Source organism: Coregonus clupeaformis, chromosome 20 (assembly GCF_020615455.1).
Source record: "Coregonus clupeaformis isolate EN_2021a chromosome 20, ASM2061545v1, whole genome shotgun sequence".
NCBI lineage: Eukaryota > Metazoa > Chordata > Actinopteri > Salmoniformes > Salmonidae > Coregonus > Coregonus clupeaformis.
In genome coordinates, this window is record NC_059211.1 from 8,900,249 (window position 1) to 8,922,540 (window position 22,292).

The 22,292-nt window shown below is 40.6% G+C and overlaps 1 protein-coding gene and 1 pseudogene across 2 annotated transcripts in view; one reads left to right on the forward strand and one right to left on the reverse strand.

The window, feature by feature from the left end:
• Positions 1-2,339: 2,339 nt before the first annotated feature.
• LOC121573044 lies at positions 2,340-3,272 on the reverse strand (annotated as a pseudogene).
• Positions 3,273-12,204: 8,932 nt separating this feature from the next.
• Positions 12,205-22,292, forward strand: part of ttll7 (tubulin tyrosine ligase-like family, member 7) — a 163,798-nt gene continuing 153,710 nt past the window's right edge. For both annotated transcript variants that reach the window (XM_045205294.1, XM_045205295.1), the window contains exon 1: positions 12,205-12,429. The gene's annotated coding sequence lies outside the window, so the exon portion shown is untranslated. The remainder of the gene's footprint in view (positions 12,430-22,292) is intronic.

Below are 22,292 nucleotides of genomic sequence, written 5' to 3' on the forward strand. Positions count from 1 at the left end.
CCTACTGTACTGGAGTGTGTAGTCAATCACAGCTTAGACTAAATGAATAAAGAAACATTAAGATAAACTAAACCCTACTATCTAATCCTGTACTATTAAGAAAATTAAAAAAAGAGCCCTACTAACGTCTATCAAACCCTCCCCCATCCCCAAAATCCCTACACATTAATCTTTCCCTCTCTTCCACATACCGGTACTTACAGCAATACATCAACACATGCTTCACTGTTTCATCAACCATACACAAACCATTTGCATGTTTGCCAACCAGATACAATTATATAATAAATTCAATGTACAATGTCCTTCATAATCTGACCCTTGAATCTTGGTCCACCAACCTTTCTTTGGAAGGCATATAAAAGAGTCCCACCTCTTTTGCCATACATCTATCATAATGGCTCTAATCTTACATTTGGCCTCACTTCTACCCAGTGGAGCACAAATATAAATTATATCTTGTTTTAAAGCCCTTTTGGCCCACTCCCGAATGGGCTGGGACACATCAGATCGCACTACACCCTGTCTCTCGATTCTCCATAATAATAATAATGCCTTTAATAGTAGGTCACTCCTGTTAGATTTACCAGATGACAAACTATTCAATACAGACAGGGAATCTGAGCATACTACAATTCTGACAGGTTAAACGTCCTGGAGGGCAGCTACTACTATCGCCAACTGTTCAACAGAGTATACTGACAGTTAATCTGTTAGTCTTCAACATAACTCCACATCACATTGCGGAATGTAAATGCCTGCTCCTGTACGACCACTATCTGGGTCCTTGGAGCCATCTGTAAAAATCTGTAAAAAACTATAAAAGCTTCTACCAAGGTAATTATCAACCAGTTCCCCTATATCACTCACTTCTGACCAATCTTTTATTTTCTCTACCAAGGTTAGATCAACAACAGGATCCGGGAGTAACCAAGGAGGAACATCCCCCATCACCACAGAAGGGCCAACCTCCAACTCCTTCAGACCACTGTCATCAGCAAGCTTTTCAACTGTCCATCCAAAACCTCTGCCTTGTTCACTAGTATATTCGCAACAGTCATCTAGAACAGTAGCAGTGAGATGACCAACCTCACAGCCTTTCAGTCTAACCCAATAAGCTAACAACAATATTCTTTCCTGCCTCTACTAATAATGCACGTACAGGTGTCTTCGCCGCTGTTCCATAAGCTATGCACCCATAATACATTCTCATTCTGATCATAGCTCTAGTCTTTTGTTTTGTCTGTAATAATAGCTATAGTCTTTTCTTTTGTATGTAATAGTAGTCAATAGAATAATTATGATTTCAATGCCCTCTTGTCCACCTATTGTAGACATCAGGAAGCAATTTGGGAGTATGTTTACTTGACTGCAGTGCTGCTAAAGGCACTTGAAGGCTGAGTGTGGCATTCCAGTTGTTCTTGGTTAGCTAGCTAGCTTTTTCAACCCACGTTGACAGTAGTGAGTTCTGGTGACAATAAAATGGTGAACCATTTCTCAGTAGTCAGAACACTCAAGAGGCAAAGCAAAGCCCCAAAGAATTGGGAGTGGCTAACAAGCTCTTGCATGGTTTGAAAACCAAGGCATTGCTTGCAAGCAAGCCTACATTGAGCAGAAAAATGTATGCACTCACTAAACTGTAAGTCGCTCTGGATAAGAGCGTCTGCTAAATGACTAAAATGTAAAATGTAAAACAGCTCGCGTTTTTAATCACATAATGTTACAATTTCTTATCTCCACACCAGTCGGGAAAGATGGCTTTGTCCTGCAAACAAATCACAGATTGAACAAGATGATTTGCAACATTTCTCATTAGCTGGCTAGCCAGATCACTAATTCAGGTGTTTTAAAACTGAGCAGTTCTTCATAATTGACACATTCCTGAATTAACAATTAACTAGTTTTTTAACTTTGGTTGTTCATCTAAACAGCTGAAGAGATCACCTGCTAAGTATTGGTAGTGTCCAACGTTAGCCCTTGATCATGACTCTCAGGTCCATTACATTATACATAAGAGTCATTGGAGAAAGACGTCTTCTTTAGGGGGGAGTTTTGGTATGATCTCCGACACTCGGTCTCAACATTAACATGCATCGCTTGCGATAGACTTTTGGAGGCATAAGGATATTATCTTTCATATCAGCGAGAAATAATAATAATACTTTTTTTTTTTTTAAGGTTAAATTGATACACACCTTCATAGGGTTAGGGTTAGTGTTTCCACATTATGCCATATCTCCATGTTAAAACGCTTGTTTACAGAAAACAAACGGAAGACAAGAGGCGACCACCTGTTCTAATTAGCTATCTAGCATGATCCGAACTGGACAGGCTGTTCATCAACCTGCCAGTCTCTGAGTCACCACTTTGCGGTACATGATGGAGATGTAGATGAAGGAAGAGGAGCAAGATGACGAAGAAGTTGTCCATGAAGCCTAGCAAGCTGAACAGGGCCTTGGGGATGAAGTCCAGCCAGGAGGCCAGGTAGATGAGCGTCCCACCAGACACAGGATACAGATACAGAACATTCAGAAGATGCCTCCCATGGAGAACTTCTTCCTGATGGCGTGGCGCAGCAGCGTGGGGATGTCCCACAGGCGATCCATGAGAGATCTGGGCCGGCCTGAGAACCTACGGTTGTAGTAGTTTAGATCCTGCAAGATGAGTATCGGCTCAGCCTGCCCATCCTGGACCTGCTGTAGGTGTGGTCTTGGAAGAGCAGAAAAAGCAATGTCACAATTTGTTTGCAGATTGGATGCAGCTGCACCAAGCCAAGTCCCACACCTCCAATACGCAATAATACAGGAAGCACAGAAGAGGTGTCCAGTTGGTTTCTACCGACACACTAGACAGGACATGTCAGTGTAGTACTGCGGTCTGGGGTCATTTTACATTTTACATTTTAGTCATTTAGCAGACACTCTTATCCAGAGCGACTTACAGTTAGTGAGTGCATACATTTTTTAATACTGGTCCCCCGTGGGAATCGAACCCACAACCCTGGCGTTGCAAGCGCCATGCTCTACCAACTGAGCTCTGATTGATTGATTGATTGATTGATCTGATTGAAGCTGCTCCTGAACAGCACGCACATGCTCTTAGTTCTCTGGGTGGATGTTTTGTTGTTCATCTCTGTAGACCAGTGTTAGAAGTCCAATCAAAAACCTGAAACTCAGAACTACCTCAACCAGGACTGAGTTGCTGAACCCTTCTATGAGTGAATCTTCATCTTGTAATACATTGTCTACATCCCCACACTGGTATTCATCCATTACACCCACTCTGAATAGAATCCCCTTAGGTGCCCCCATCTCCCAGTTCCCACGGAACCTGCGGGAGACAAAAGATGCACCAGTTTAATGAATGTCAGTCTTTCTGCTTCAGTTTAGTAACATTGAATCTAATAGAGATTTATTTAATATCAATTGAATTACATAATTTTAGAATTTTGTAATATTATTTACATCTTGTGCTGAAACGTATAGACAGTGGGGATAACTGTGAAGGTTAAAAGCGCACAGCTTCCCCCACTGACCCGTTTCTGGGATGATGAGGAAAGCAAAATAATGAACATCACATTTCATAATGGTGGGAGCAAGTTTGGCAGCCAAATATAACTATACTGAACAAAAATATGAACCCAATATGTAAAGTGTTGGTCCCATGTTTCATGAGCTGAAATAAAAGATCTGAGAAATGTTCCATACGCAAAAAAACGTATTTCTCTCAAATTGTGCACACATTTATTTACATCCCTTTTAGTGAGCATTTCTCCTTTGCCAAGATAATCCATCCTCCTGACAGGTGTGTCATATCAAGAAGCTGATTAAACAGCATTATCATTACACAGGTACACCTTGTGCTGGGGACAATAAAATACCACTAAAATGTGCAGTTTTGTCACACAACACATTGCCACAGATGCCTCACGTTTTGAAGGAGCGTGCAATTGGCATGCTGACTGCAGGAATGTCCACCAGAGCTGTTGCCAGAGAATTTAATGTTAATTTCTCTACCATAAGCTGCCTCCAACGTCGCTTTAGAGAATTTGGCACTACGTCCAACCGGACTCACAACCTCAGACCACGTGTAACCACGCCAGCCCAGGACCTCCACATCCGGCTTCTTTACCTGCGGGATCCTCTGAGACTAGCCACCCAGACAGCTGATGAAACTGTGGGTTTGCACAATCAAAGAATTTCTGCACAAACTGTCAGAAACCGTCTCAGGGAAGCTCATCTGCGCGCTTGTCGTCCTCACCAGGGTCTTGACCTGACTGCAGTTTGGCGTCGTAACCGACTTCAGTGGGCAAATGCTCACCTTCGATGGCCACTGGCACGCTGGAGAAGTGTGCTCTTCATGGATGAATTCCGGTTTCAACTGTACCAGGCAGATGGCAGACAGCGTGTATTGGCGCCGTGTGGGCATGTCACCCATTGAGCATGTTTGGGATTTTCTGGATTGACGTGTACGACAGCGTGTTCCAGTTCCCGCCAATATCCATCAACTTCTCACAGCCATTGAAGAGGAGTGGGACAACATTCCACAGGCCACAATCAGCAGCCTGATCAACTCTATGCAAAGGAGATGTGTCATGCTGCATGAGGAAATTGGTGGTCACACCAGATACTGACTGGTTTTCTGATCCACGCCCTACCTTTTTTTAAGGTATCTGTGACCAACAGATGCATATCTGTATTCCCAGTCATGTGAAATCCATAGATTAGGGCCTAATGAATAATTGACTGATTTCCTCATATGAACTGTAACTCAGTAAAACCTTTGAAATTGTTGCATGTTGCGTTTATGTTGTTGTTCAGTTTAAATACAATCAATGCATGATCACACCCAAATAAACCTAAGTACAGTGCCTTAAAAAAGTATTCACACCCCTTGACCTTTCCACATTTAGTTGTTAAAGCCTGAATTTAAAATAGATTAAATTGAGATTTTTTTGGTCACTGTCCTACAAACAATAACCCATAATGTCAAAGTGGAATGATGTTTTTTGAAATTTTTACAAATTAATAAAAAATGAAAAGCTGAAATGTCTTGAGTCAATAAGTATTCAACCTCTGTGTTATGACAAGCCTAAATGAGTTAAGGAGTAAAAATGTGCTTAACAACTCACAACACAGATTCAACCACAAAGACCAGGGAGGCTTTCCAATGCCTCGCAAAGAAGGGCAACTATTGGTAGATGTGTAAAAAATAACAAAAGCAGACATTCAATATCCCTTTGAGCATGGTGAAGTTATTAATTACTATTTGGATGGTGTATCAATACACCCAGTCACTACAAAGACACTGTACATGCGTCCTTCCTAACTCAGTTGCCGGAGAGGAAGGAAACCGCTCAGGCATTTCACCTGGCCAATGGTGACTTTAAAACAGTTACAGTGTTTAATGGCTGTGATAGGAGAAAACTGAGGATGGATCAACAACATATTAGTTACTCCACAATAACCTAATTGACGAAGTCAAAAGAAGGAAGCCTGTACAGAATAAAAATATTCCAAAACATGCATCCTGTTTGCAACAAGGCACTAAAGTAATATTGCAAAAAATGTGGCAAAGCAATTCACTTATTTTCCTGAATACAAAGTGTATGTTTGGGGCACTCCAATACAACACATTACTACCACTCTCCATATTTTCAAGCGTTGTGGTGGCTGCATTATGTTATGAGTATGCTTGTAATCGTTCAGGACCTCAAGAGCTTTTCAGGATTAAATTTTTTTTTAATGAAGGTAAGCACAGGCAAAATCCTAGAGGAAAACCTGGTTCAGTCTGCTTTCCACCAGACACTGGGAGATGAATTCACCCTTCTGCAGGACAATAACCTAAAACACAAGGCCAAATCTACACTGGAGTTGCTTACCAAGAAGACAGTGAATATTCCTGAGTGGCCTAGTTACAGTTTTACTTAAATATAATTGAAAATATATTGCAAGACCTGGAAATGGTTGCCTAGCAATGACCAACAACCAATTTGACACAGCTTGAAGAATTCTGAAAATAATAATGGGCTAATGTTGCACAATCCAAGTGTGGAAAGCTCTTAGAGACTTACCCAGAAAGACTCAAAGCTGTAATCGCTGCCAAAGGGGCTTCTACAAAGTATTGACTCAGGGGTGTGAATACTTATGTAAATTAGATACTTCTGTATTTCATTTTCAATACATGTGCAAAAATGTCAAAAAACTTGTTTTCACATTGCCATTATGGGGTATTGTGTGTAAATGGGTAGGGAAAAAATCAATTGAATCCATTTTTTATTTAGGCTGTAACACAACAAAATGTAGAATAAGTCAAGGGGTATGAATACTTTCTGAAGGCACTGTAGCTACTGTATTTCAATTCTCTTTCATTTTATTAATTTTTTACAATGGGTGAGTTGAGGTGCAATTGCAAATGCAAGCAACTGCTTTTGGGTGATGAACAAACAGCTTGTTTCGTTGGGCCTGTGTAACAGGTCCCAGGTGTGGGACACTGTGAAACAGGATAAAACATCTGCTACATTAATTTAATTGAAAAACACATTCACAAATACATTAACCTCTTTCTCAATGACATACATCATATAGCAATCAGCTATTCATGTAATTAGTAATGACACTAAAATATGGTCTGGTGGTGTACAAAACCACTAAAATAACACCCTTGTATTACATAAGCTACAACAGTACATACAATTCTCTATTTATACAGGCTACTAGTAAAACAAATTATAAAAGAGGCATACATATTCAGTGTAACAAAAACCCATAGACTAGCTAACACAGGAGCTAAAAATAGCTAAGGCAAATTGGCAGGCTACTGCTAAGAATAGACTGTAAAAAGAATGGACAAAGCCATTGATGATGTCACCCCATTGTTTCCAATGTGAAGTCTCAGTGGCATTTGAAGATCAGGAAGTGTAGTTTTGGCGCCACCATCTAGCTTCATGGAGGAGTTTTTGGAAACATCGCATGCACAGTTTGAGCTACACCAGGAAGTGACGTTGCAGCTAACTCAGTGCTGCCCCCTCTCATTGAGTATCTCAAGTTGAAGGCCGACCGGGGTACTGCAGGCTGCAAATTATCCTTATGTGTGCAATTTTAAAATAATCGGTTCAAGGACTTACAAATAGAAGAAAATGTTGGTACAATAACTGTGTTTGAATATAAAAAAATATATATCTATGAATATTGACCACGAAGATAACCATACTCCAGTGTTTCCCAAACTCGGTCCTCGGGACCCCAAGGGGTGCACATTTTGGTTTTTGCCCTAACACTACACAGCTGATTCAAATGATCAGAGCTTGATGATTAGTTGATTATTTGAATCAGCTGTGTAGTGCTAGGGCAGAAACCAAAACGCCATTGGGGTCCAGAGGACCGAGTTTGGGAAATCCTGCCATACTCCCACTGACTATAATGGGGATCCTGCAGTACTCCGGTTGGCCTTCAACTTGAAATCCTCAATATGAGGGGGCAGTCGTTCTCCCCTGGTGCTAAGCTAGTCAGCGGTTAGCATTTAACAGTCAACTCCAAATTTCATAACATATAACTGGTTAAAATACATATAATTGGCATGTCTCATACTGTATGTACACATGAAAATAAAAATAATGTGAGCCTTAGCTCATGCAATTAAAACCATTAGGAGCTAAAAACATGTATTATAAAAATAGAATTAATCACGGCCGCCATTTTGTCTCACACGCTTAACTTACAGTACCTGTCAAAAGTTTGGACACACCTACTCATTCAAGGATTTTTCTTTATTTTTAAAAATTTTTACATTGTAGAATAATAGTGAAGATATCAAAACTATGAAATAACACATATGGAATCATGTAGTAACCAAAAAATATATTTTATATTTGAGGTTCTTCAAATAGCCACCCCTTGCCTTGGTGACAGCTTTGCACACTCTTGGCATTCTCTCAACCAGCTTCACCAGGAATGCTTTTCCAACAGTCTTGAAGGAGTTCCCACATATGCTGAGCACTTGTTGGCTGCTTTTCCTTCACTCTGCCGTCCAACTCATCCCAAACCATCTCAATTTGGTTGAGGTCGGGGGATTGTGGAGGCCAGGTCATCTGATGCAGCACTCCATCACTCTCCTTCTTGGTAAAATAGCCCTTACACAGCCTGGAGGTGTGTTTTGTCATTGTCCTATTGAAAAACAAATGATAGTCCCACTAAGCCCAAACCAGATGGGATGCCGTATCGCTGCAGAATGCAGTGGTAGCCATGCTAGTTAAGTGTGCCTTGAATTCTAAATAAATCACAGACAGTGTCACCAGCAAAGCACCCCACACCATAACACCTCCTCCTCCATGCTTTATGGTGGGAAATACACATGCGGAGATCATCCGTTCACCCACACCGCGTCTCACAAAGATGGGACTAATAACAACTAACAACAAAATAATAACAAGATAACTAATAATGTAAGCATACTGTGTCCATACTAAGTATGTAGGTTGTATGTTGGGAGCTTTTGGGAAAGAGCACAGTTAGAAAGATATGGCATATAGAAGCAAACCGGATGGACATCATGAAAATGATCGGAGAGGTTGAGAGTAGAAGTAGTTCAGGAGAAAAAAACTAACAAAATATAATTATTGTAAAATTGACTGTGTCCATAAAATGTAGATAGTAAGTATAAGCTGGAAGTAGAGGCCTAAGCATTGTTGTTCACTAGTTTACCCCAAGTAGGGAAAGGGTGGCGGGTTGGAAAGTAATAAAGGGGAATATATATATATATATATATATATAAAAAACATGGGGGATTGGAAGTGATGAAGACAATTACATTGATGGAAGTTACAATCTATCTGCAATATTAAGCTGATCTTTCCACCCCCCCACAAAGAAAAAAAAAAAAAAAAATGACACCAATTTGGATTATCCAGACCAAAGGACACATTTCCACCGGTCTAATGTCCATTGCTCGTGTTTCTTGGCCCAAGCAAGTCCCTTCTTCTTATTGGTGTCCTTTAGTAGTGGTTTATTTGCAGCAATTCGACCATGAAGAACTGATTCACACAGTCTCCACTGAACAGTTGATGTTGAGATGTGTCTGTTACTTGAACTCTGTGAAGCATTTATTTGGGCTGCAATCTGAAGTGCAGTTAACTCGAATGAACTTATCCTCTGCAGCAGAGGTAACTCTGGGTCTTCCATTCCTGTGGCGGTCCTCATGACAGCCAGTTCTATCATAGCGCTTCAAGGTTTTTGCAACGGCACTTGAAGAAACTTTGAAAGTTCTTGAAATGTTCCGTATTGACTGACCTTCATGTCTTAAAGTAATGATGGACTGTCGATTCTCTTTGCTTATTTGAGCTGTTCTTGCCATAATATGGACTTGGTCTTTTACCAAATAGGGCTATCTTCTGTATACCCCCCCTACCTTTAAAAATTAAGACAAACCCTTGAATCAGTAGGTGTTCTAAAACTGGTAGTGTAAATGATCAGGTAATGACTACAGATATGATACATTTCTGAAAATATGTGGATTAGTTAATGCCTAAGTATAAAGGCTTGTATATTGACACATACCCTTTCCGGAGTTAGAATATTCTACAAATACGTAAGCGTGTGCACGTGCATCATTTGCTTGTCTTGAATGTATCTCACCCCAGATATCTCCCTGGACTCATATGGTAGCAGAGACATTTCTGAGGTCCGAATTGGATGCATTTAGAAACTGTCCCATTACGGAGAATATCCTAGCTCCATATATGAAATTAAGGACATGCGTATCTGGAGCATGTCTACTCCTTATATCTGATAAAATGTCAGATATCCGGAAATATATAGATAAATATATCCCCTGATATTGACCCTTTTCGCTTTAGACTTACAGGATGAAGCCTCACTTTGCATGAGAAGTGAGAGACTCTTTATCAAACAACAAAAGTGTGGATGAAATGTATTTCTTCACTCCATCCACCATACTGGTCAATCGACATGCACCAACCACCCCACCTACTTCCTCAGGTATTTCATCTGCATGAACTTCATGCGCTACCCCAGAGATAACCCCCTTTATAGGCGCTCTGCTTCGAAGAGCCATACACACAACATTCCACTCCGATATGTTTTTAAGGTGCAAAGCGCGCTTCTTTTGCTAGCGGACACACACAAAATCTAAACATGACTTCTTGTGACTCTGACTGACGTCACATTATCCTCCAATGTATCACATGAAGCTACGGAAGACCATCAACCATGAACTTTCAGATACCTACGTTTGTTTTTGTTTTCAAAGCAACTTTGAAATTCTTGTTTGTAATTAAAAGCGCTTTTTAAATAAATGTATTATTATCACAGATTTTCCGCGATACGTCAAACGGATCTCCCAGATAACTAGGCTTGGATTTCCTAGTTTCCACCACAAGTTTACTTCTCTTGTTTCCTATATTTTTAGCCAATGTAGCCAACTCATTCTCACTGTCTGTACTCTCATCTTCACCCGACATGCCGTTGGTTTCAAACAGAACATCCACCGCCGCCATAGCTTTCCCACTCTCCAATCCCCTGCTCATCCACTCGATCAGTGACCATCGTTGTCCTCTTCGGAAACAGATATGTCATTTTTTCCCCCTTCTTCTTTGAAGTTTATTGGCAGACTACAACCTATAAGGTGTATTTTTCCGCTACCTACTGTATGGGGTAGTTTGTGGGACTAAAATATAAAGAAAGAAGGGACTTTGTCAGGGAATGCCCCATTGTCAGGGAATGCCTCCTTGTCGGGGAACGCCCTCTGGACACTTGCTGCATTCAGACCCTTCTTTTGGGGCATGCCAGAATGTATGTGTGGTGGCTCTGATTCAGAGGGGTTGGGTTTTGTTTTTTGCCCTAGCACTACACAGCTGATTCAAATAACCAACTCATCATCAAGCTTTGATTATTTGAATTAGCTGTGTACTGGTAGGGCAAAAATCAAAACATGCACCCGGGGGACTGACTGCAATAGACCAAAGAGACTGAATATTCACACACACCACATTATTAGTTGCCATACTGGCAAGGACAATCTACATTATTTATATTTGATCCCCCCCTAGTGCTTGCTCATATGTGTACAGGTATGTGCTTCATTTGGACCGTATTTGTCCTGATACAGTACATGGTGTTCTATCAGAAGCCCCATTGCATTGTAGGATTCTCTCTGATCATCACTGGTGGTACATTTCTTCACAGATTTCCTACAATGTAAACAATTTAGTTGAAGTTTTTATTGCACATGGTGGTAATTAACAATGCATGTGTTTATAAGTATAATTAAAACCTATTAAATTATTTCAGTCTGAGCTGTAGTCATGACATGACATTATCTCACGATTCATGGTCATGAAAGTCACAAATTCTGCAAATTATGGAAGCCAAACTAATGGAGAGAAAGTACATAATCTGTCCATAAGAAAAGTTCACATTAACAGTGAAATAGTATTATTATTATGATTATTGACATCTTTACACAAAATTATTGCCATTAAGGCTGTCAGGTGCACCCGGATGGTTCCATGGGCTGTGTTGCCAGAGATAGAGAATGCGCAAAGACAGTATAGTATGAAGATCCCCGATCACGGTTGTAGGCAATGTCATGGCGACGTTGGCTAGCTAAATTCACGCGCAGAAACACTTAACAGGGTTGTCCTGCGCCGAACTGCGCATGTGCAGGCCGTCAAATCAAAGGCACTCCTTCGAAATTAAGTAGTTTTTTACGAAAATGAGAACGTGTCAATTTGTAAATTTCACGAGGGTGGATTAATAAGACGTTCAATTACTTAAGACATTGGCTTGAATCTAGGTGCCTTTAGATTTCTAGAAAACTAAGAACTAAGGAATCATTTTAACTTCTCAAACCCCGACCTGGTCTGCTTTGTAATAGTTCCCGGAAGTCTCGCGATGTTGCGACTCTGGGTTTAGAAACTCTGTGGAATGCGTAGGTTGCCATGTCTCCTGTTTGCACTGGAAACAGCAACTGCAGTAAAATGTGTGATTTTCTTTCTATTGTAAAAGCATCCCGTTTCATTCTCTACAATGGCCAAATAATACAAAATGTAAATAATAATAAAATATCTGAAAATGTCATGCGCAATACGTCCGGCATTTGTCGTAAAGTGATCAATACATATTGAATTATTTACAACTCATGCACACCTATCGAGGAATTGGTTTCACCCTTCCTTGGACCCTTTCTCAGGAACTGAACGCACGCCATAGGACAATTAATTTACATAATTATGTGTATTTCTAGCTACATTAAATATTATGATATCCTATTACCTATAAATATTGAACGTTAGCATTTACCCCAACATCATAGCACTACGCGAGACTGTGCATAGGCTACTGGTTTATCATCATCATTTGTTTCGGCTGATCCAAGCACTAACGTTAGCTACAACTGCCTGGATAAAATAAGGTAGCTACCTTACGCTTCTATCCTTTTCCTCTAAAATAACAGGGTTGTATCAGACTATTTTTCTTTCCAGCATGAGAAGTCTGCAAATATAATATTGTTATTCATGCATGTTTAGCTATGTGTCATCCCACTTTAGCTTACTGGAAGTGTTGCCAGCTCTTGTGGCTCTCTGGCCACTCTGCATGATGATGAAGGGGGGCCGTAGCTAGCATACTGGCTGGATAGCTAGCTAGCTAGATGGCTAACTAACTAGCTACCTAGATAGGTCAATGTATACACAAATCTTTGGTAGCTGTACACTTTCGCATCATTAGGACACAATGATGGCATCAAATTTTAAAACACAATTACAGGGTTAGGGTCAGTGAGTTTTATGGGACTCACTGACAGTTTCGATTTAATATTTGAAGCTAGCTTTAACGTTAGCTAACGTTAGTTGGATGAGAATAGTTCTGCAATCAGCAGAGAAGACGGCCAGCTCCCATTGACATAAAGCTAACTTATCATGTCTGTATAGTTTCTCTGCCGATCATGGGACACCTGCACAACAGACTATGTAGCTGTAGGCTGTATCTGCTCATCATCAATAAAACTATTCTGGTGACCCTTCACTAATAAACAGGAACCTCAGATTTATCCAACTCCTTTCCTAGAACACTTTCTTAGGATACACAATGTTGTCAGGCAAAGGAGTAGGCTATGGCCTAGTGATGATTTGAGATGCCCAGGGGTGTCATTTCAACTAAACCTAGGGTGGTTGGGGTTACTTAGCTAAAGCCATCTACTACAGCCATGTTTATCTATGCACTGTTTAGAGAAAAAGTTGCGCTGTTCCCTGCAGCTGCGTCGATGCGCTCTCCATAAAGCCAGCTAGCCAGCCGTACAAACAGCCTTCCCTCCTGCTCCCGCATGGTCCTAAAGTCAGCGTTGTTATACCGCTAAACTGCATATGCCTTTTAATGAGGATTGGATTGATTTTAGTAGCCTATTGTAAAATGTTGGTGTTGAGCTAGGGTATGGCGACCCTTCCATACCCAGTTGACGCCCCTGGAGATGCCATCGGATGGCCTAGTAATAATTTGAGCTGCCATCTGGCAACAATATTATTTACATGATAAATGGATGCATTGCATGAATGATTGTCTATCACAAATATATTATTGCTCACTCTGAATAATATAAATATTTGAGTAATTCATATTTTATTTCTAAGGTTGATGTAATATCTCAACCTACTGGATGTAGGCTGTAGCTTGTTACTCTTCTATGTCACTGTGAGTATTACAGTTTCTTTGTTGTCTAGGCTACATTATCTTGCTACAAAGCAATCACTCAGTGCCCATCTAGAAATGACCAACCCCAGGGCAAGTTGATTATGTAGCTAATCAGTAAGGTTTCAAGATAACAAGTTAGTTTGTCACATCCATAAATTCAGCGGGGTCGGAAGAAACCGGAAACATCCAGTTTTCAGGGGAAAAGGACATGCGCCTCGCATTTTACAGTCCCCGGTGAAACATATAGCAGATGCCTATAGTGTCTGTCTTTCTTTACATTTACATTTTATTCATTTAGCAGACGCTCTTATCCAGAGCGACTTACATTATTATTATATATATATATTTTTTCTCCCATACTGGCCCCCCTTGGGAATCGAACCCACAACCCTGGCGTTGCAAACGCCATGCTCTACCAACTGAGCTACATCCCTCCCCTACCCTTTGAGATTAAGTTCTTGCCACAAAGTCGACAGACGCCACATACCAATTTTGTTGGTGTCAACTTTGTCGGAGATTCCATTATTGCTAGATAACACTAGCTTATATCTGGCTAGCAGCTAGCTACGGCACATGCTAGCTTGCTCTCTGAAGTTGTTTCCATCCGGAATATTAACAAGGCAACACTCCATCTTAACTCCTCCTCGACATTTACTGTATTGGTTGAACAGTTTTTTTGTTCTTGTCATGATCAGAATGTGGGGCATCAAGTTCAAGCGTTTCTTTTACGCCTGGTACGTTAGGTTAATAAATTATTTGTATGAGACTCGAAATTGAGCTCAGGTGCATCCTGTTTCCATTGATCATCCTTGAGATGTTTCTACAACTTGATTGGAGTCCACCTGTGGTAAATTCATTGATTGGACATGATTTGGAAAGGCACACACCTGTCTATATAAGGTCCCACAGTTGACAGTGCACGTCAGAGCAAAAACCAAGCCATGAGGTCGAAGGAATTGTCCGTATAGCTCCAAGACAGGATTGTGTCGAGGCACAGATCTGGGGAAGGGTACCAAAACATTTCTGCAGCATTGAAGGTCCCAAGAACACAGTGGCCTCCATCATTCTTAAATAGAAGAAGTTTGGAATCACCAAGACTCTTCCTAGAGCTGGCCGCTCGGCCATACTGAGCAATCGGGGGAGAAGGGCCTTGGTCAGGGAGGTGACCAAGAACCCGATGCTCACTCTGACAGAGCTCCAGAGTTTCTCTGTGGAGATGGGAGAACATTCCAGGAGGACAACCATCTCTGCAGCACTCCACCAATCAGGCCTTTATGGTAGAGTGGCCAGACGGAAGCCACTCCTCAGTAAAAGGCACATGACAGCCCGCTTGGAGTTTGCCAAAAGTACTCTCAGACCATGAGAAACAAGATTCTCTGGTCTGATGAAACCAAGATTGAACTCTTTGGCCTGAATGCCAAGCGTCACGTCTTGAGGAAACCTGGCACCATCCCTATGGTGAAGCATGGTGGTGGCAGCGTCATGCTGTGGGGATGTTTTTCAGCGTCAGGGACTGGGAGACTAGTCAGGATCGAGGCAAAGATGAACAGAGCAAAGCACAGAGAGATCCTTGATGAAATCCTGCTCCAGAGCGCTCAGGACCTCAGACTGGGGCGACGGTTCACCTTCCAACAGGACAACGACCCTAAGCACACAGCCAAGACAATGCAGGAGTGGCTTCGGGACAAGTCTCTGAATTTCCTTGAGTGGCCCAGCCAGAGTCCGGACTTGAACCCGATCGAACATCTCTGGAGAGACCTGAAAATAGCTGTGCAGCAACTCTCCCCATCCAACCTGACAGAGCTTGAGAGGATCTGCAGAGAAGAATGGGAGAAACTCCCTAAATACAGGTGTGCTAAGCTTGTAGCGTCATTCCCAAGAAGACTCGATGCTGTAATTGCTGCCAAAGGTGCTTCAACAAGGTACTGAGTAAAGGGTCTGAATACTTATGTAAATGTGGTATTACATATTTTTTTTTGGGATAAATTAGCAAACATTTCTAAACCTGTTTTTGCTTTGTCATTATGGGGTATTGTGTGTAGATTGATGAGAGAAAAAACAATTTAATCAATTTTAAAAATAAGGCTGTAACATAAAAATGTGGAAAGAGTCAAGGGGTCTGAATACTTTCCGAAGGCACTGTATGTTCATGTATTTAATAATATTGTTTATTTAGCCTATCTATTGAGGTTTACAGTATATCACAAATCAAATTATATTTTCTTTAAACAATAAGGCTATCAATTAGGTGTATTCCATCTTATGCACAAATAGAAAGTCTTCATGTTGATTTTGTGTAGAAATTGTTTATTATTCTCATTGCCAGATGCTAATATGTTCTTGTGTGAAAACCAATACATTTTGAGTCATTGGAAATGAAAAGGAACATACACAGTTTTTGTAATCATTTAAGAGGTTTTACACTGCAATACTGTCAATATTCAAATAGGTACAGTATAGCCTAGTCAGACAAAACAGACTCGATAGATCAAATCAAATGTTATTTGTCACGTGCCGAATACAACAGGTGTAGACCTTACAGTGAAATGCTTACTTACAAGCCCTTAACCAACAATGCAGTTTTAAGAAAAATAAGTGTTAAGTAAAAAATGATAAGTATAAAAATAAATAACAAATAATGAAAGAACAGTGGTAAAAATCCCCTCACAAGGTTATCGCACTGCATCCTGTTCATATGCAGAAGTACTGTTCTAATCTGACAATAATCACTGGATTAAAGGCAATAAACAATAAGGCCTGCAACTAAGTTAGATTTTTTTGTAGTTGTAGGCCCTATTTATTTATAGCCTAGTTTTATAGGATAGTTAGTTAGGCCTACAAATAGGCTAACAGGCTAGATCAGGGGTTCCAAACCTAGCTGGTGTACATAGGGACCATCCTTAATTTGAGTTGTAAAATAAAAACATTCTAAAACGATGCAAAAATCTGCGATGCTTTAGGCTAGAAACAAGCGTTAAAATGCCAGAGGAAGACGCGACTCTGATGCACATGGGAATATCTTTGGTTTGTCTATATGACATTCAGAAGCTGAGCGACAACCTTTCTGAAGTCGAGGAGTCAAATAAATTGTACTTTGCAAGGGTCATAATCTTATACAATGTGTGACTTTGTCGCTATCATTTGATCTACTCACTTTCTGTAAAAGAGTATGTACAGTATAATTCAATTCAGGTTCATATAAATTATCATAATAATACATATTTGGTTGCAGAATAACATTTGGGGAAATCGGATCTAGACTTTATTTTCCTTATCTATTATTATAATTATTATAATCATTAAATAGCCTACCTAAACGATTTCATGAGTCTCAAAACAACAACATTTTCTTAGGTCCCTCAAATTAAACAAAGCCTATACCACCAGTTTGATTATCTCAATAAACAATACGTTTAAAAAAGGAGCGTGACAGTTTTCAAATGTAAAAAAAGGGGGCCCTGGGGAAAAAAGGTTGGGAACCCCTGGGCTAATGTGCATGTACAGAATGTTATGATACTGCAGCTTAGAAGGTTAAGTTTAGAATCCAGCTGACCATCGGTTATCTCTATACCCATGACTCTACACCAGCTTCTTATATTAGCACATTATGAAGCCAGAGTCATATTGACAGTTTAATTTTAGACTCAGAGGCAATTTAAAACCGCTTGCTCCCTCCCAGGGCGTGTGCACCGATCTCAAGCCATGTGCGTTTGCACCGATTTCACTGAAAAGAAGAGGTGGGGATGACTACAGCAGCATATAGATGGATAGAAATAGATTGAAAGTTAATAAACTTGTAACCCCACTTTTGAGAAAATGCTCCTTGAATGTTTTTTACACCTACTGGAGAGCTCTTCTTTGTCTACACCCATTCAGCATCGTTCACACCCTCTTAAGCATTAGCCCCACCCATCTCTTTAAGGATTCACGTGAGGCAATGTACTAAACAACCAAAGATTTCAAGACTAAAGGCTGGTTTATAATACGTCTATCGACAGTTGTCGCAGTGACATCATGAACCTTCTACTGTCGTTTGACATCAAACTTGTCGTTGTCGTTATGAAAGAGTATAAACACAAAAACTACAGGCAGCAGCCTGGTGGTCCAAAATAGCATAACTGGTGTGTTTTAACACCAATAAACCCACCCGTTTAAAAATGAATTTAGTGTATGTCAATCTAGCAAACCAGGCAACTAAAAGCAACTTTCTAAACAATGTTTTGGTTAGTTTCTAGCTTGTTAGATACAGTTGAAGTCGGAAGTTTACATACACGTTTTTCAACCACTCCACAAATGTATTGTTAACAAACTATAGTTTTGGCAAGTTGGTTAGGACATATACTTTGTGCATGACACAAGTAATTTTTCCAACAATTGTTTACAGACATATTATTTCACTTATAATTCACTGTATCACAATTCCAGTGGGTCAGAAGTTTACATACACTAAGTTGACTATGCCTTTAAACAGCTTGGAAAATTCCAGAAAATGATGTCATGGCTTTAGAAGCTTCTGATAGGCTAATTGACATCATTTGAGTCAATTGGAGGTATACCTGTGGATGTATTTCAAGGCCTACCTTCAAACTCTGTGCCTCTTTGCTTGACATCATGGGAAAATCAAAAGAAATCAGCCAAGACCTCAGAAAAAATATTATAGACCTCCACAAGTCTGGTTCATCATTGGGAGCAATTTCCAAATGCCAGAAGGTACCACGTTCATCTGTACAAACAATAGTACGCAAGTATAAACACCATGGGACCACTCAGCCGTCATACCGCTCAGGAAGGAGATGCGTTCTGTCTCCTAGAGATGAACGTACTTTGGTGCAAAAAGTGCAAATCAATCCCAGAACAACAGCAAAGGACCCTGTGAAGATGCTGGAGGAAACATGTACAAAATTATCTATATCCACAGCAAAACAAGTCTTATATTGACATAACCTGAAAGGCCGCTCAGCATGGAAGAAGCCACTGCTCCAAAACCGCCATAAAAAAGCCAGACTACGGTTTGCAACTGCACATGGGGACAAAGATCATACTTTTTGGATAAATGTTCTCTGGTCTGATGAAACAAAAATAGAACTGTTTGGCCATAATGCCCATCGTTATGTTTGGAGGAAAAAGGTGGAGCTTGCAAGCTGAAGAACACCATCCCAACCGTGAAACACGGGGTGGCAGCATCATGCTGTGGGGTTGCTTTGCTGCAGGAGGGACTGGTGCACTTCACAAAATAAATGGCATCATGAGGAAGGAAAATTATGTGGATATATTGAAGCAACATCTCAAGACATCAGTCAGGAAGTTAAAGCTTGGTCGCAAATGGGTCTTCCAAATGGACAATGACCCCAAGCATACTTCCAAAGTTGTGGCAAATGGCTTAAGGACAACAAAGTCAAGGTATTGGAGTGGCCATCACAAAGCTTTGACCTCAAATTTGTGGGCAGAACTGAAAAAGTGTGTGCGAGCAAGGAGGCCTACAAACCTGACTCAGTTACACCAGCTATGTCAGGAGGAATGGGCCAAAATTCACCCAACTTATTGTGGGAAGCTTGTGGAAGGCTACCCGAAATGCTTGACCCAAGTTAAACAATTTAAAGGCAATGCTACCAAATACTAATTGAGTGTATGCAAACTTCTGATCCACTGGGAATGTGATGAAATAAATAAAAGCTGAAATAAATCATTCTGACATTTCACATTCTTAAAATAAAGTGGTGATCCTAACTGCCCTAAGACAGGGAATTTTTACTAGGATTAAATGTCGGGAATTGTGAAACTGAGTTTAAATGTATTTGGCTAAGGTGTATGTAAACTTCCGACTTCAACTGTAGGTAGCTAACTTTAATGACCATATCATATAGTTGACAACGTCTTCACTTTAGCTCATTTGCATTAATGATTACAGGAAGATAAACTCACAACAAGATAATTATTTACAAGTTAATGGCGAGCCAATTACAGAAAATAGCTTACAGTTGGTTGTGAGTGTGACGAAATAAAAGCAGGGCATTCTACCGGAGAATTTTAGAACTTGGACACTGTCTCGTTGGCCTAACGTTATATCCTAATTTGACTTTGGTGCCGGTCATGTTGTTCTTTACATACTATATCAAATAAAATCAAAGTTTAGTTGTCACATGCACAGGATACAGAAGGTGTAAACGGTACAGTGCAATGGTTACTTGCATAGTGGAGTCTTTTGTTTACACATGTAGCTAGCTACTTAGCTAGCTAAACAACTAACCATAATCCCATCTCATAACGTTACTACCCTGCATGAATCTGCAGGTAGCTAACCAACCAGGTTCAATGTCAGCTACCTAGCTAACATTAGGCTATACCTAGCAATGCAAATTGCTCTGCGATATGAATAATATTACTACACAGATCATACACGTAATGTTAGCTAGCTAGCTAGCTAGCTAACAGTACACTTTAATTTGCAATGAAAACGACTTTGACAAAATTAGAAATGTGTAATATCTGAAAATGTAGCTAGCTAGACTCTCTTACCCGTATACATGGATGAACGCTTCTCCCTCTCTGTCACGGATACCATGGTTGCCCTTAGTTTGAAGATGTAATCCGGAGACGGGCGTTTTATACAACAGCCTTCTGTGTGTTCTCTTTTCGACTCCCTCTGCATATTTGCAATGAAACGGCAGAATTTTCTCCATCTCCTTAGCTTTCATACTCTGCTTCCACCGGGCAATCCACTGATTTCAAAACTCGGTCCTCCAGAAAGTGGAGAGCAACACTTTTGCAGTTCTACTACGTGATATCTTTCAAGAAAGCCGAGTTAGAAAGGATTACCTACACATACTGACCAGCTCATGTTATAGATAGAAGTGTGCTACATGGCAGACCAATCCGAACTCATCTCTCGGCATGTCCAGCCCAACCATTATCTCAGCCAATCATGGCTAGTAGGAAGGTTCCTGTCTTTTTCCATGGTTAAACCAACTAGGCTCGCAATTTTAAAAAAAATTAGTATTTACAGATGGCATACAAGTTTGTTATGAAGGCACATGAAAGTTCACATGTCCCAGAAGGCATTTCTGCCCCCCAAAAACAAATTTTGATACAAAAAAAAGTTTACGTTAAAATGCTTCTCCTGTGTAGGAGTGACGCGCGACATACGCCTAGTTTCCTGAAACGAGTCAGATATGGCCTTCAGAAAGTATTCACTCCCCTTGACTTTTTGTTGTGTTTCACCCTGAATTTAAAATTGATTAAATGTAGATTTTGTCACTGGCCTACACACAATACCCCGTAATGTAAAAGGGGAATTATGATTTTCGAAATTCTTACAAATTAATTAAAAATGAAAAGCTGAAATGTCTTGAGTCAATAAGGATTCAATCCCTTTGTTATGGCAAGCCTAAATAAGTTCAGGAGTAAACATTTGCTTAACAAGTCACATAATAAGTTGCATGGACTGTGTGTGCAATAATAGTGTATAACATTATTTTTTTGAATGACTACCTCATAACATACAGTGGGGAGAACAAGTATTTGATACACTGCCGATTTTGCAGGTTTTCCTACTTACAAAGCATGTAGAAGTCTGTAATTTTTATCATAGGTACACTTCAACTGTGAGAGACGGAATCTAAAACAAAAATCCAGAAAATCACATTGTATGATTTTTAAGTAATTAATTTGCATTTTATTGCATGACATAAGTATTTGATCACCTACCAACCAGTAAGAATTCCGGCTCTCACAGACCTGTTAGTTTTTCATTAAGAAGCCCTCCTGTTCTCCACTCATTACCTGTATTAACTGCACCTGTTTGAACTCGTTACCTGTATAAAAGACACCTGTCCTCACACTCAATCAAACAGACTCCAACCTCTCCACAATGGCCAAGACCAGAGAGCTGTGTAAGGACATCAGGGATATAATTGTAGACCTGCACAAGGCTGGGATGGCTACAGGACAATAGGCAAGCTGCTTGGTGAGGAGGCAACAACTGTTGGCGCAATTATTAGAAAATGGAAGAAGTTCAAGATGACGCTCAATCACCCTCGGTCTGGGGCTCCATGCAAGATCTCACCTTGTGGGGCATCAATGATCATGAGGAAGGTGAGGGATCAGCCCAGAACTACACGGCAGGACCTGGTCAATGACCTGAAGAGAGCTGGGACCACAGTCTCAAAGAAAACCATTAGTAACACACTACGCCGTCATGGATTAAAATCCTGCAGCGCACACAAGGTCCCCCTGCTCAAGCCAGCGCATGTCCAGGCCCGTCTGAAGTTTGCCAATGACCATCTGGATGATCCAGAGGAGGAATGGGAGAAGGTCATGTGGTCTGATGAGACAAAAATAGAGCTTTTTGGTCTAAACTCCACTCGCCGTGTTTGGAGGAAGAAGAAGGATGAGTACAACCCCAAGAACAACATCCCAACCGTGAAGCATGGAGGTGGAAACATCATTCTTTGGGGATGCTTTTCTGCAAAGGGGACAGGATGACTGCACCGTATTGAGGGGAGGATGGATGGGGCCATGTATCGCGAGATCTTGGCCAACAACCTCCTTCCCTCAGTAAGAGCATTGAAGATGGGTCGTGGTTGGGTCTTC